Below are 14,037 nucleotides of genomic sequence, written 5' to 3'. Positions count from 1 at the left end.
GAAAAACCCCAGTGAACCTCAGGTCAGCAGAAAAGTGCCATTGGCTGCAGTCTACCATCACCACAAGACTTATTTGTGTCCATGACAAAGTCACAGGAGGAAACATCTTTGCAGACATTACCCGCTCTGCAAACTGCCTTTTCCAAAAGCTTCCGTCTAGAAGTGCTGTATGGCTATTAAAACTAAAACTTCAGACCATCTTGAAAGTATCTTTCCCCAGGTTGTTCACCTATTTTACCTACAAAAAGTAGTGGATATGACCCAGTCCATCACAGGTAAAGGCTGCTTTCCTGCAACAGTGGAGCATATCTATCATCAGGGACAGCCACCACCACAGGAATGGGAAAGGGTGAGGGAGGTGGAGGTGGGAATGGGAGAGCGTAAGTGTGAGAGAGGAGGTGGCGGTCAGAATGGGAGAGGGTGTGGGAGTGACATGCAGGATAGTGGAGAGAAGGAGTGCCTTACAGGGACCTTACTAACTTTTAAAAAGCAAGAGTATACCTACTTGGGGGGAAAAAAACCATTCTATTTAATTAAGGAGGTGCTATTGTGTAACTATTACTTTATCTAGAAATTTTGTAATTTTGTTAATTTTGTAAGGAATTTTCTAAGAACTTTATTCCCTAGGATGTGGAAGGTTGAGGAGAGATTTAATAGAGGTATACAAAATTATGAGGGGTATTGATAGGGTTAATGCAAGCAAGCTTTTTCCACTGAGGTTAGGTGAGGTTACAACCAGATGTCAGGGGTTAAGGGTGAAAGGTGAACAATTTAAGGGGAACATGAAGGGAAACTTCTTCACTCAGAGTAAAGTAGGAGTGTGGAACAACTGCCAGCTGAAGAGGTGGATGCAATTTCAATTTCAACGTTCAAGAGAAGATTGGATAAGTACAGAGACGGTGGGGATGTAGAGGGCTATGGGGTGGGTGTATGTTGATGGCAATAGGCAGATTAATGGTTCAGCATGGACCAGATAGGCCAAAGGCCCTGTTTCTGTGCCGTAGCATTGTATGAACTCAAAACTACCTGGCAAAACATCATCATGCTTCACCAGTTCTGTCATGGAAATAGAAACATAGAAACATAGAAAATAGGTGCAGGAGTAGGCCATTCGGCCCTTCGAGCCTGCACAATCATTCAGTATGATCATGGCTGATCATCCAACTCAGAACCCTGTACCTACTTTCTCTCCGTACCCCCTGATCACTTTAGCCATAAGGGTCATATCTAACTCCCTCTTAAATATAGCGAATGAACTGGCCTCAACTGTTTCCTGTGGCAGAGAATTCCACAGATTCACCTCTCTCTGTGTGAAGAAGTTTTTCCTCATCTCGGTCCTAAAAGGCTTCCCCTTTATCCTTAAACTGTGACCCCTCGTTCTGGACTTCCCCAACATCAGAAACAATCTACCTGCATCTAGCCTGTCCAATCCCTTTAGAATGTTATACGTTTCAATAAGATCCCCCCTCAAGAGTGACAAGAGTGACATGCAGGATGGTGGAGAGGAGTGCCTTACATCTCCTTTGATAGAGACATTTCTCCACCTGCCACCCAGGACACATCTACAATCCTGACTTATAGATGTTCGCACCCAAGTATTAATTTAGATAACTTTGTAGAGATCTGTTTTCACTTTGACAGGAAAGGATCATTTTCTGTTGATCAGTGTCAAAAAAGCCAGATTAAATCTACTGTGATCCAAAGCTGTAAAACAATAAAACATGAAAACATCCGGGGGGGGGGGGGGGGGTGAATATTTTTTATAGGCCTAGTGCATATGCTGGGGCTTTATAAGGTACTGGTCAGACCACACTTGAGTATTGTGAGCTGATTTGGCTTCCTTATATAAGAAAAGATGTACTGGCATTGGAAAGGATCCAGAGGAAGTTTATGAGAATGATTTTGGGAATGAAGCACTTAACGTATAAGGAGTATTTGATGGCTCCATGAAACCCTTGCTTAATGGTATTGGTCCATGCATAAAAAGGGTTGAGAATCCCTGCTCTAAGCCTTTTACTCTCTGGAATTTAGAAGAATGAGGGAGGATCTCATTGAAATCTTTCAATTATTGTAGGGTTGAAACAGAGATGTAGAGTAACAGTATGTAGAGAAGATTCTTCCTATAGTGGGGGAGTCTAGGGCCAGTGGGCATAGCCTCAGGACAGAGGGACATCCATTTATAACAGAGATGAGGAGGAATATTTTTATCCAGTGAGTGATGAACCTGTGGAACTCATTGCTATGGATGGCTGTGGAGACCAATTCATCGTATATTTAAAGTGGAGGCTGATAGGGTGTCAAAGGTAATGGGGAGAAAGCAAGAGAATGGACTGAGAAGGGCATTAAATCAGCCATGTTGGAGTGGCAGAGCAGACTCGATGGGCCAAATGGCCTAATTTTGCTCCAGTGGCTTAAGGTCTTATGATCTTATTTCGTCTAGTTGGTCTCCAATCTGATGGAATGATCATCAATTTGTCTAACTTCCTGTAATTAATCCCCCTTCCCTTCTTCTCATTCTAATTCTCATTTTCCTCACTCCTCTTCCCCTCACCTGCTCATCACTTCCCTCTATTCCCCTCCTCTTTCCCTTTATTCCATAGTCCACTGTCCTCTCCAAATTGATTCCTTTTTCTTCAGCCCTCTACCTCTCTCACCTATCAAATCCAGGCTTCTCAGATCAATCCCCTCTCCCACTGTGGTGAACTACATATACCGGTCTGGACACGCCCCCCCCCCCCCCCCCCGCTGACTGCTCCTGTGGCTCCTCCCACAGACCCCGGTATAAAGGCGATTGGGGCCTGAGCCCCGCTCTCAGTCTCCAGGATGTAGCATGGTGGTCAATTGCTGCTTGTTCTTTCTTCCAGTCAATAAAAGCCGATATCTCGCCTCACGTCTCAGAGAGTTATTGATGGTGCATCACCCACCCACCCACCTTCCTCCTCACCTGGTCTCACCAATCACCTACAAGAGAAAATCTGCAAATGCTGGAAATCCAGGTTCCAGGCAACACACACAAAATATTGGAGGAACTCTGCAGGTCAGGCAGCATCTATTGGAAAAGAGTACAGTCGACGTATCAGACTGAGATCCTTCATCAGGAATCGGGTGGGGGGGGTTGGTGTGGAGGTAAAATAAAGACCTGGGAAGTGGATTGGTGAAAGAGCTACAGGGCTCTGTATGTTAGTAAAAGCGCGATCTCCCTGCGACACCTTATGTTCATCTGGGTAGCTTCCAACCTAATGGCATGAACATCAATTACTTGAACTTTTAATAATGCTCCCCCACCTCTCCTTGAATATACCCACCGACTCCTTTTTCAATATTTGTCGTTCCTAGACTGGTCTTATCAGTCCCCTCAGAACCCATAGAAAGGAATGCAAACAAGTGATCCTTAATTCTGTTTGTTTCTGCACATCAACCATTCCATTTCAAATGACCATTGCAGATATCCTACCAGGTGCTAGCATCAACCATGCTTCAGCACAAGATGGGTATAATCTCAATTCTAGTTAAGTGGTCCGCTGTAGAATGAAACATGCCTAAACTTTGATTAATTGTTCACCAAACCAAGGGGTCCCAAACTGGGGTCCACGGACCCCTTACTTAATGGTATTGATCCATGGCATACAAAAGTTTGGGAACCCCAGCACTAGACTGAGATTCCTTGGTCTTCCTGATACTTAAGAGAATCAGGAATATGGGATTCCATAGAGTTTATTTCATTTATTTATTTTATTGAGCTATAGCACGGAATAGACTCAAACAGCCCTTCCAATTGCGCCACCCAACAACACCTATTTAATCTTCGCCTGAGTATGGGACAATTTTACAATCACCAATTAATCTACCAAACAGTATGTCTATTGGACTGTGGTATTGGAAACTGGAACACCCAGTGGAAACCCAAGCAATCATGGGGAGAATGTAGAGATTCTTACAGGCAGAGGTGAAAATTGAACACCAGGCCACTGGTACTCTAAAGCGCTGTGCTGACTGCTATGCTACCAAGTTACCATAATCATATTGAATGACAGGGGAGATCCACTTTCATACAGAACCTAGACATAGAACAGAACTGTATAAGAAGCAGGCCCTTCAGCTCATCCTATCTATGCTGAACATAATCCCTGATATATTTAGTTTTTTTTTCTGCCCTCTGTTTTTCTCTCTCTCTGCCCATCACTCTGCCTGTTCTCCATCTCCCTCTGGTGCTCCCCTCTCCCTTTCTTTCTCCCTAGACCTCCCGTCCCATGATCCTTTCCCTTCTCCAGCTCTGTATCCCTTTTGCCATCACCTTCCTGGCTCTCAGTTTCACCCCACCCCCTCCGGTCTTCTCCTATCATTTCGCATTTCCCCCTCCCCCTCCTACTTTCAAATCTCTTACTATCTCATCTTTCAGTTAGTCCTGACGAAGGGTCTCGGCCCAAAACATCGACAGCGCTTCTCCCTATAGATGCTGCCTGACCTGCTGTGTTCCACCAGCATTTTGTGTGTGTAGCTTGAATTTCCAGCATCTGCAGATTTCCTCATGTTTGCTTGCTAAATTAAACTAAATCAGTGCTGCCCGTACATGATCCATATCCTCTATTCTGTGTAAATTCTATTTAAAGTTTTTTAAGCATCACTATAGTATCTACTTCCACAAACTTCCCTGGCATGCTGTTCCAGTCACCCACTACTCTCTGTGTAAAAAAATTTCCCCTGGGCATCTCCTTTCAATTCTAACCCCCCCCCCCCCCCCCACCACTGTCCCGCCACCCAATCTTCCAATCTTCAGCGCATATCCACAGGTTTTATTTCCCAAGGCCTCAGTACTTTTATGACATAAAAGAGTTGTGAATCACACAAGTATTTTAAAAAATTGAGCACATCCTGAACTTGGACATGCAAGGCTGAAGCCATTTTCCTTGTCAGGATGTAGGATTAAAAAGCTAATCCACAACCTTTCCCATGGAAATCCCTTGCCAAATGATGTGATCTATTGGCCAAGAGGATTTTTTTTTGTTTTAAACTGAGCATTTCCCCCAAGAGGAAGATGTGGGATTCAAGACCTCACCATTGTTTTGTGTACAAGAGGCATTGTTTGTCATCAAGATATGCTTTTAGATCCAGGCTCGTCACAAACTGATAAAGGACATGTCCTGAGTTCTTTGGTTTGAACTGTGCTAAATTTACCATTACACAGGATGCAGCACATCCTAATATATTTGTGTAGAATGAGATCACTAAACACAAACAATAGGCAAGAACTCTTAGATTATATGTTCATATTTTTCTCTTTTAGAGCCATAGAGAATGGAAGCAGGCCCTGCAGTTCAACTCATCCATGGAGGTCAAAGCCCAGAGTCTGTAGGCCTGAGGCAGTTCACGCTGGAAGCTGGAGGCTGAAGGGCTGTCCTAGGATTACAGGACAGTGTATGAGCGTGGGTGGGAGGGAAGAACGAGGCTTGGTTTTGTTGTTGATTGTTTGCTGCTTGTGTATTCTGTGTTGCTCTGCTGAGCACTGTGGATGTGTTATATTAGCACCGGACTGTGCGGCAACACTTGCAGCTGCCCTGAGTGCAGCCTCGGGTGTGTTGGTTCTTTACGCAAACGGTGCATTTCACTGTGCTGCATGTTTCAATATACGCGTGACCAATAATCTTGAATATTGAATATTTGCTGACCAAAACGTCGACCCAGGCTAGCTCCATCAGCTGATTTTCGCCCATATCCCTCAGAATCTTTTTTATTTCTTTATATAGTCTTCAGGACATAGGTTTCACCCGCAGACTGGATATTTAAATGCAAGAGATTCAATCCATGATGTCTGCTGAACATAAAATGTTGGATTATGTGTTGTTAGTTCAAGTAGTTCATCACAACATTGTGGGGCGAAGGGCCTGTTCTTATTAATTAATTAATTTACTTATTTAGTGTGGAACAGGCCCTTCCGGCCCAATGAGGTGTACTGTCCAGTAACCCACCTATTTAACACTAATCACACAACCCACCCCCTCCCTCCACTGATCATGGTCATGTGAAGCCATGGGAGCAGGTGGTGGATGGTCGTATGAGCAGCCGGTGAATATCACAAGTCCTGGTATGCAACCACTGACAACAGGCAGACAGTCTCTGAAGAGTATTGATAATGGCTGGGGTCACCCGTTTTATAAAGACACTGCCCAGAAGAAGGCAATGGCAAACCACTTCTGGAGGAAAATTTACGAAGAACAACCGTGGTCAGGTAAAGACTATGATCTAAGACTATGACTATAATGACATGGGCACATAACGAACAAACAAATCACACGACAGTTTAGAAAGACCAATTAACTTTCTAACTGAGACTGTAGGGTAACGTGATTTGTGGAAGTTTACAGGATTCCCAGCCACTGCCATTGAGTTGGGGTTTCACTTTAAGAGGCTGGTCTGATGTGATGAAGTATAGGAATTTTTAGCATGCTTTACATTCAAGTTTTGGAATTCAATAAAAAGTGTTATGGTTTTTCTAAAACATTAAATGTCTCACTTTGTGTTATTTGTGAAAACCTACAATGGTAACACTGATGCTCTAGGATGATTCCAGAGTTATTGAACATGTCAGCCAGTGCAGTCGCTTTGAAACTGCTGGAGTTTTGAGAGCAAAATGCCATTGCTTGGTTTGTAGAAGCCAATTCGCACTTCAAGAAATCTCCACCCATGACCCCAAATTCTACCATGTGGTAGCGTCTCTCGGAAACTCCACGGCTGTGAGAGTGGTGAGTCTACTAAAATACCCATGTGAACACGATTAATGCCGATCGCTGAAAGCCCATGTTTTACACACTTTTGGACTTTCAGATACTGAGTATGCCAAATATTTGCTCTCTTTGCCCAGCCTCAGCAATGCTAAGCCATCAGAGCTAATGGACCACATGCTGTTCTCTCCAGGGAATTCACTATCCTATTTTTGTTTTTAAACAGCTCGTCATGCAGCAAATGCCTGATCAAGTTTGCATAGCCCTTGCTAATGCACCCATGAAGGACTATAGAGAGCTTGCTAAAATGGCTGATAGTCTGCACTTGGCCAGGCAGAGAGGCATAATTCTTCCTCTTTTCCTGCATCAATAAGCCCGGTAAGCAAGGCCCCCAACATGATGACATCTGCCGCAGAGAAACAGACAATGCTGGGACTGCGATTTTGCCACAGTTGCTTTGGTAGGAATGCTAACAAGTACTGACAGCCTTGCAGTCTCAACGATGGAAGAGCACTGGGACGTGAGAGATCTGTGAGCTGCCAGGGTCATCTACCGTTCATTATGGACACCTTTCCAGGGTGATGCCTCATGTGTGAGTGGGTGCTCAGCTGAGTGCCCTGCCAGCATTGCCTATTGATAAAAAGACAGAGCGACAAAACCTCACTGGAGGCTGCCTACGGAAGCAAGATCTAGACTTACAACCCTCTGTTTTGGTGGGCAACATTACACATGGGATTTAAATCTGCCTGAAGTGGCTACACCTCTGCTCAGTGCAGATTTTATGTGTGCACAAGGACTATTAATCAATCTTAAGAACTGTTGGGTTGTGGATGTCAAGGACTTTGTGTCGTTACCCTGCTCCCCCAGTAAGTTCCACACAGCGACTCTGTCAAGGGCATGTACCACTGCAAGTGAGTTTACTTGACTACTGGGCAATTTCCCAAACCTCACCAAGCCCACATTCTGCACTACCATCACAAAACATGGAGTCAAGACTACACTTCCACAACTGGCCCACCAGTCCATGCCCACATAGGTGGACCCAGAAAAGCTGGGAACCATGAAGGCTAAGTTTGCCATAAAGGAAAGACTGGGCATTGTACTCTGGTCAAATAACCCCTGGTCTTTGCCCCTCCATATGGTCCCTAAGTTTGATGGTGGTTGCCACCCATGTGATGATTACTAATGCCTTGACTAGGCCACCACCCCCATTACCCGGCCCCAAACAGACATTATTGTTCAGCATGTTTAGCCAGAAAGTTAATATTTTCTAGAAAGTTGACCTAGTTAGGGGCTACGATCAGGTGTCTGTGTGCTTGTAGGACATTCCCAGAAGGGCTGTGATAACCCCATTTGGTCTCTTTGAGTTTCTGTGCATGCATTTGGGCTGAAAAATGCCTCACAGACTTTCCAATGGCTAACGGACTCTATATTAAAAGAAGCAGGTTTTCTTTTTGTTTACCTGCATGAGATACTTGTCACCAGTACGTCCAAATCTGAGCATGCACCTCACCTCCACACACTTTTCGAGTGCTTAAGATTGTTAACTCTGCTGAATGCCAGTTTGGTTTGTCAACCATTAGCTTTCTCGACCATCGTATCTCCACAGAAGGTGCAAAACCTCTCTCATCAAATGTAGCCACTGTTGTGAATTTCCCACAACCTCGCACTACTAAAAAACTACAGGAGTTTTTAGATGTCATTGCTTTTTTCTGTAAGCTGCTGAACTTATGCTCTCCCTGTATAATGCACTTAAAGGCAATACCCTTAATCACATGCTGGACTGGTCAGTAAGACATGACCAAGACATCTGATGACACCAGACGAGCCCTGTTCAATGCAACCTTGCTGATGCACCCACTCCCCAGTGCACCCATAGCCATTACCACTGACACTTCAGACTGTGCTGTGAACAGCTCGTCATAGGTGTGTGACAGCCACTTACCTTCCTCAGCTGGAAGCTCCATCTCCCTGAAAGGAAGCATGGCATGTTTGACAGTGAGCTTCTTGGTCTCCAGCTTGCTGTCCTCCATTTTTACTTTCTTCTAGAGGGTTGCCATTTCCCAGCATTCATTGACCATAAACCCATCGTGCACATATCAGACCCACGGTCTGTCCGACAGCGATACCACCTGGCCTACATATCCGAGTTCACACCTGATATACAATATATCAAAGGGAAATATAATGCTGTGGCTCATGGCTAGCCTTCGTGGCCATACCCAAAGGTGTTGACTATACAAGCATGGCAGCTGACCGAACTGTTGATCCAGAGGTCTAGACTTGCCAATCACCACTCATGGGCCTATGGTTCGCTAACAGTAAGTTCGAGGAAGCTGGAATTTCTCTTCTGAGTGATGTCTCAATCACTTGCCTTCGCCCCATCGTGCCCGCAAATAAGAGGTAGACACTTTTTAACTCTGTACATTCCCTCTCGCATCTGTGTCGGAAGGCCTTACAGAAACTGCTTTCACTGAAGTTTGTATGGCATGAACTTAGAAAGGACATGCACGATTGGAGTGCAGCCTGTGCGGAGTGCCAGTGGATAAAAATTAACCATCATGTTCAGGCACCATAGGCACCTTTTGAGGTCCCTGAGCAATGGCTTGACCAAGTCAATGTGGACCTTGTTGATCCCTTTCTCCCCTCCCGTAGTTTCATGCACCTCTTTACCATGGTGGACCGTGCCACCAGGAGGTCAGAGGTCATTTCCCTAGCATTGATGACAGCCACGGACATAGCTCAGTCATTCATCAGACCTGTGTTGCTCGGTTTGGCACCCTATCTGATATTCCCTCTGATCACGGTGCCCAATTCATATCAGACCTTTGCGCTGTGATGGCCCAGAACTTCGACATTGTATCACCTGCAGTCCAATGGCCTACGTGAGCAGTTTCACTGCTCCTTAAAGGCTGCTCTGAGGTCTTCCCTGACCAAAGAATTTGGCATGATTGTTTCCCATGGCTCCACCTGGAGCTCAGAACAGCTCCAAAAGAGGACTTGAAATCACCTGTGGCTGTGTTGGTATATGGACAGCCTTTACAATTGCTTGTTGGTTTCATTTATGATGCCATGAATGCCTGGTCAGCTTCTCAACAGCATTTGACCTTCCTCAGTAAATTGAATTCCTTTTCATCTATTCCTACCTATTTAGAAGGTAAATACTGACTTGAGGGGATGAATACTTATACAATCCATTATTTTGTGTTTTATATTTGTAAGTGACTTGACTTGACTTGAATTAATTTAGATCATCTTGTAGAGATCTGTTTTCACTTTGACACAAAAGAGTCTTTTTCTGGTGATCAGTGTCAAAAAAGCCAAATTAAATCCACCGTGATTCAATGCTGTAAAACAATAAAACATGAAAACTTCCAAAGGAAGTGAATACTGGTACTTTTTATAGGCAATGTACAGTTCTCTAATTCCACACCCTTCTCAACGCCAGCCACCTATACTTTATCATTTTCTGTCAGTCACTATATGAGCACACAATCGATCGATGTACAAAGTATCGTACAATATCTTACAATATATAAAGTATCATACAGTATTTATTGTGTTCTTTCATTATGACTGTGTTCTTTATCTTGCTGTGTTTCTTTGTGATGTATCGGATCCGGAGTAATTTTGTTCTCCTTTACACTGGAAATGACATTAAACAATCTTGAATTTGAACTTTGGACAAATCTGTATGACTTAGTAATTAAACTAACATCTGTGGGATAAAATGCAAGGTCCTTTAAGAGAAATGATAGCAAAGAGCCGCAGCTATTTAATCTTAAGGAGTTACTTTCAAATACTAGCTTTCAGGCTGTATCCTTCATGGGCAGGGAGAGGAGAACACAGAGGTCAGTTCTCTGATCACCCTTGGATCATTATCACAGGACATTTCCTGTTGCCTGAGGCCACTTCACTTCCTCTCCTGCATTCCCCCTTCATCCTCCCATCCTGTCCCTACTGTTTAGCGCTGACTTTCCCAGCCTTAATTTCCTTTGATAAGACAGTGACGCAGGATTAGGAGTGAGGTTGCCCTGAACAGGAGCTGCTTCCCCTGTGATGGTGCACCCACTCAGAAAGCTGACTGCGATCGGTGACAGCAATACCGAACGCACTTCCCTCTGCTCCATTCTGTGTCGGACACAGTTAACCTCTCGGGTCCGCTCACATTTCCATCAGGCGGTTAGATCACAATTGACCAACTAGTTGCTTGGCGTTCATTTACAAACACAGAAGTAAGGATCAAAGGTAGGTCCTTCAGATGTTCTAGTCTCCTCCACCATTCAAAAATAATCCCCTTCCCCCAGGGTTTCTCCTGGTTTATATCCACACCTCCAAGATGTTCGGATTACTTGATTAAGTTTGGAGTATTGTGCACAGTTCACATGGAATCAAAATCAGCTTTAATATCACTGATATGCGCTCACTGGCCATTTTATTAGGTACCGCCCGTAGCTAATAAAATGGCCACTGAGTGTATGTACGTGGTCTTCAGCTGCTCCAGCCCATCCAGTTCAAGGTTTAACATGTTGTGCATTCTTCCGCACACCACTGCTGTAACACGTGATTATGTGAGTTACGGTAGTCCTCAGCTTGAACCAGTCTGGCCATTCACCTCTGACCTTTCTCATTAACAAGGCACTTTCCCCACAGAATTGTTGCTCTGTTTTCTTTGTCTTTCACACCATTTATTATAAACTCTAGAGACTGTTGGGCGTGAAAATCCCAGGATGTTAGCAGTTTCTGGGATATTCAAACCACTTTGTCTGGCACCAATAATCATTCAACAGTCAAAGTCACTTAAGTCACATTTCTTCACCATTCTGATGTTTGGTCTGAACAACAACTGAATCTGTTGACTACGTCTGCATGCTTTTATGCATTTGGTTACTGCCATATGATTGGCTGATTAGATATATACATTAACAAGCAAATGTACAGATATTCCTAAAAAAGTAGTCAATGAGTGTATGTTGTGAAATTTGTTGTTTTATGGCCATAAAACATAAATACTATAAAAACATAACACATAAAATACTATAAATTACAATAAGAAATATAATGTATATTTAAACTTAAATTAAATAGGTATTCCAGAAAGAGAGCAAAATTAGTGAGATAGAGTTCAAGAGTTGATTCATTGTCCGATCAGAAAGCTGATGGTGGAAGGCTGGATATTGTAACTAAACCTCTGAGTGTATGCCTTCAGGCTCCTGTACCTCATCCCTGAAGGGAATCATAAGAGGACAGCATGTCTTGAGTGGGGGTCTTGAGTCATGGATGCCACCTTTCAGAGACATGGTTTTTTAAAGGTGACTTCAAAGACGGGCAAGGAAGTGCCTATGATGGAGCTGGCTAAGTTTGCAACTTTCTACAGCTTTTTCTGATCCTGTGTAGTGATCCTCCATAGCAGATAATGATTCAGTTGGAATATTCTACATGATCATATATTTTGCACAATTTGAAGTATTGTCTAGAGTTTACATGCGAGTTAGTAGATAAACTAACCATTATAAATATTGAGTGAACATTACTAATTGTCTCTGCTGCTCCGACCATGTTGAGGTTGGGTGGGACTAAAACTAGATCTCCTGGGTTAAGGGTGAAAGGTGAATAGTTTAACGGGAACATGAGAGGAAACTTCTTCACCCAGAGGGTTGTGAGAGTGTGGAACAAGCTGCCAGCACAAGTGGTGTATACAAGACCGATTTCAATCTTTAAGAGAAGTTTGGATAGATACGTGGATGGTAGAGGTATGGAAGGCAATAGTCCTGGTGCAGGTCAATGGAGTAGGCAATTTAAATGGTTTGGAATGGACTAGATGGCATGAAGGGCCTGTTTCTGTACTGTACTTTTCTATGACTCTATTCATGGCCGTTTTGAAATGCAGCCAGCAGGGAGAGGTGACAGATTAGGTAATAGAACACGACTGTTCACCATGTTCTAGGTGATGGGCTCATTAGTGTTGCACCTGTTAACTGCATTGCTCTGTAAACAGTGGAATTCGGGCAGAGACGTCTCTCCAAGTTATCCCAGTGGAGAACAGGCCTTGACTGTTCTCTAATGAGGTGAACAGGATTGAGCAGCAAGGTGATTTTCCAAACCTCTAAATGTCGGAAAATATTCAAATGGTAAGTGTTTTCTTTACGTCTTAAAGATTGGTAGAAGCTTTCAAAATAAACTCTGCTGCCTACAGTGAAAGCAGTTTGAGTCACCGTCTAGTTATCCCTTAATAAGGGATGAGAAATTAGTCAATTAAGAATATTAGGCTCCCTCATATTAAGGCAAGGTTTTTGAAGGGTTATACTAACCTCTGGAACAGATCACGCAGAAGGCATCTTTGACCCTCACTGATTTCTATTGAAGCACCATAGCCCGATGCGTCACAGTTTGGTATGGCAATTGCTCTTCCTGAGACTGCAAGAAACTGCAGAGTTGTGGTCACAGCCTAGGACATCATGGAAACCAGCCTCTCTGTCTTCTCACTGCCTCTGTAAGGCAGCCAACATAATCAAAAATCCTACCTGCCCCAGCATTCTCTCTTCTCTCTCCCCCACCTTCCCACTGGGCAGAAGATACAAAAGTCAGAAAGGACATGCCACCGGGCTCAAAGACAGCTTTTAGTCTGCTGTTGTGACACTATTGAACAATCTGTTAATATGAAGATGTGGAGAGGATGTTTCCTCTAATGCAAGAGCCTGGGACTGGGGTGGGGGGGGGGGGGGGGCACAGCCTCAGAGTAGGATGTCCCTTTAGAACAGAGATGAAGTACTTCTTTAGCCAGAGGGTGGTGAATCTGTGGAACTCTTTGCCACAGACTGCTGCGGAGGCCAAAATCATCAGCTATGTTTAAAGTGGAGGTTGAGTGCTTGCTTCGGCAGCACATACACTAAAATTGGAACGATACAGAGAAGATTAGCATGGCCCCTGCGCAAGGATGACACGCAAATTTGTGAAGTGTTCCATATTTTTTAAAAAAAGTGGAGGTTGATAGGTGTTTGATTAGTTAGGGCATCAAAGGTTACAAGGAGAAGGTGGAGAACGGGGTTAAGAGGAATAATAAATCAGCCGTGATGAAAAGGTGGTGCAGACTCCATGGGCCAACTGGCCTCATTCAGCTCCTATGTCATATTGTCCTATGATTATTTGATAAGATGGAAATTTTCCTGTGATTAGGCTAGCATTAAATCGGAGGGAGGGGTCGCTGAGGCAGCGCAACTCGAAGGGCCAGAAGGGCTATTCCGCACTGTATCTCAATAAATAAAATTAAAAAGCTTTGATGAACACATCCCTTTATAATGTTGTATTGCATTACACC

General features: G+C 43.9%; 1 non-coding gene across 1 annotated transcript; it reads left to right on the top strand.

The window, feature by feature from the left end:
- Window positions 1-13,584: 13,584 nt before the first annotated feature.
- Window positions 13,585-13,691, top strand: LOC140728636 (U6 spliceosomal RNA). Its single transcript, XR_012099126.1, has one exon. It is a non-coding gene; the product is annotated as a U6 spliceosomal RNA (small nuclear RNA).
- Window positions 13,692-14,037: the final 346 nt, after the last annotated feature.

This window comes from Hemitrygon akajei, chromosome 5, assembly GCF_048418815.1.
Source record: "Hemitrygon akajei chromosome 5, sHemAka1.3, whole genome shotgun sequence".
NCBI classification, from domain to species: Eukaryota; Metazoa; Chordata; class Chondrichthyes; order Myliobatiformes; family Dasyatidae; genus Hemitrygon; species Hemitrygon akajei.
The sequence above is the reverse complement of the archived record's forward strand: the minus strand, read 5'-3'. Positions and strand labels throughout refer to the sequence as shown.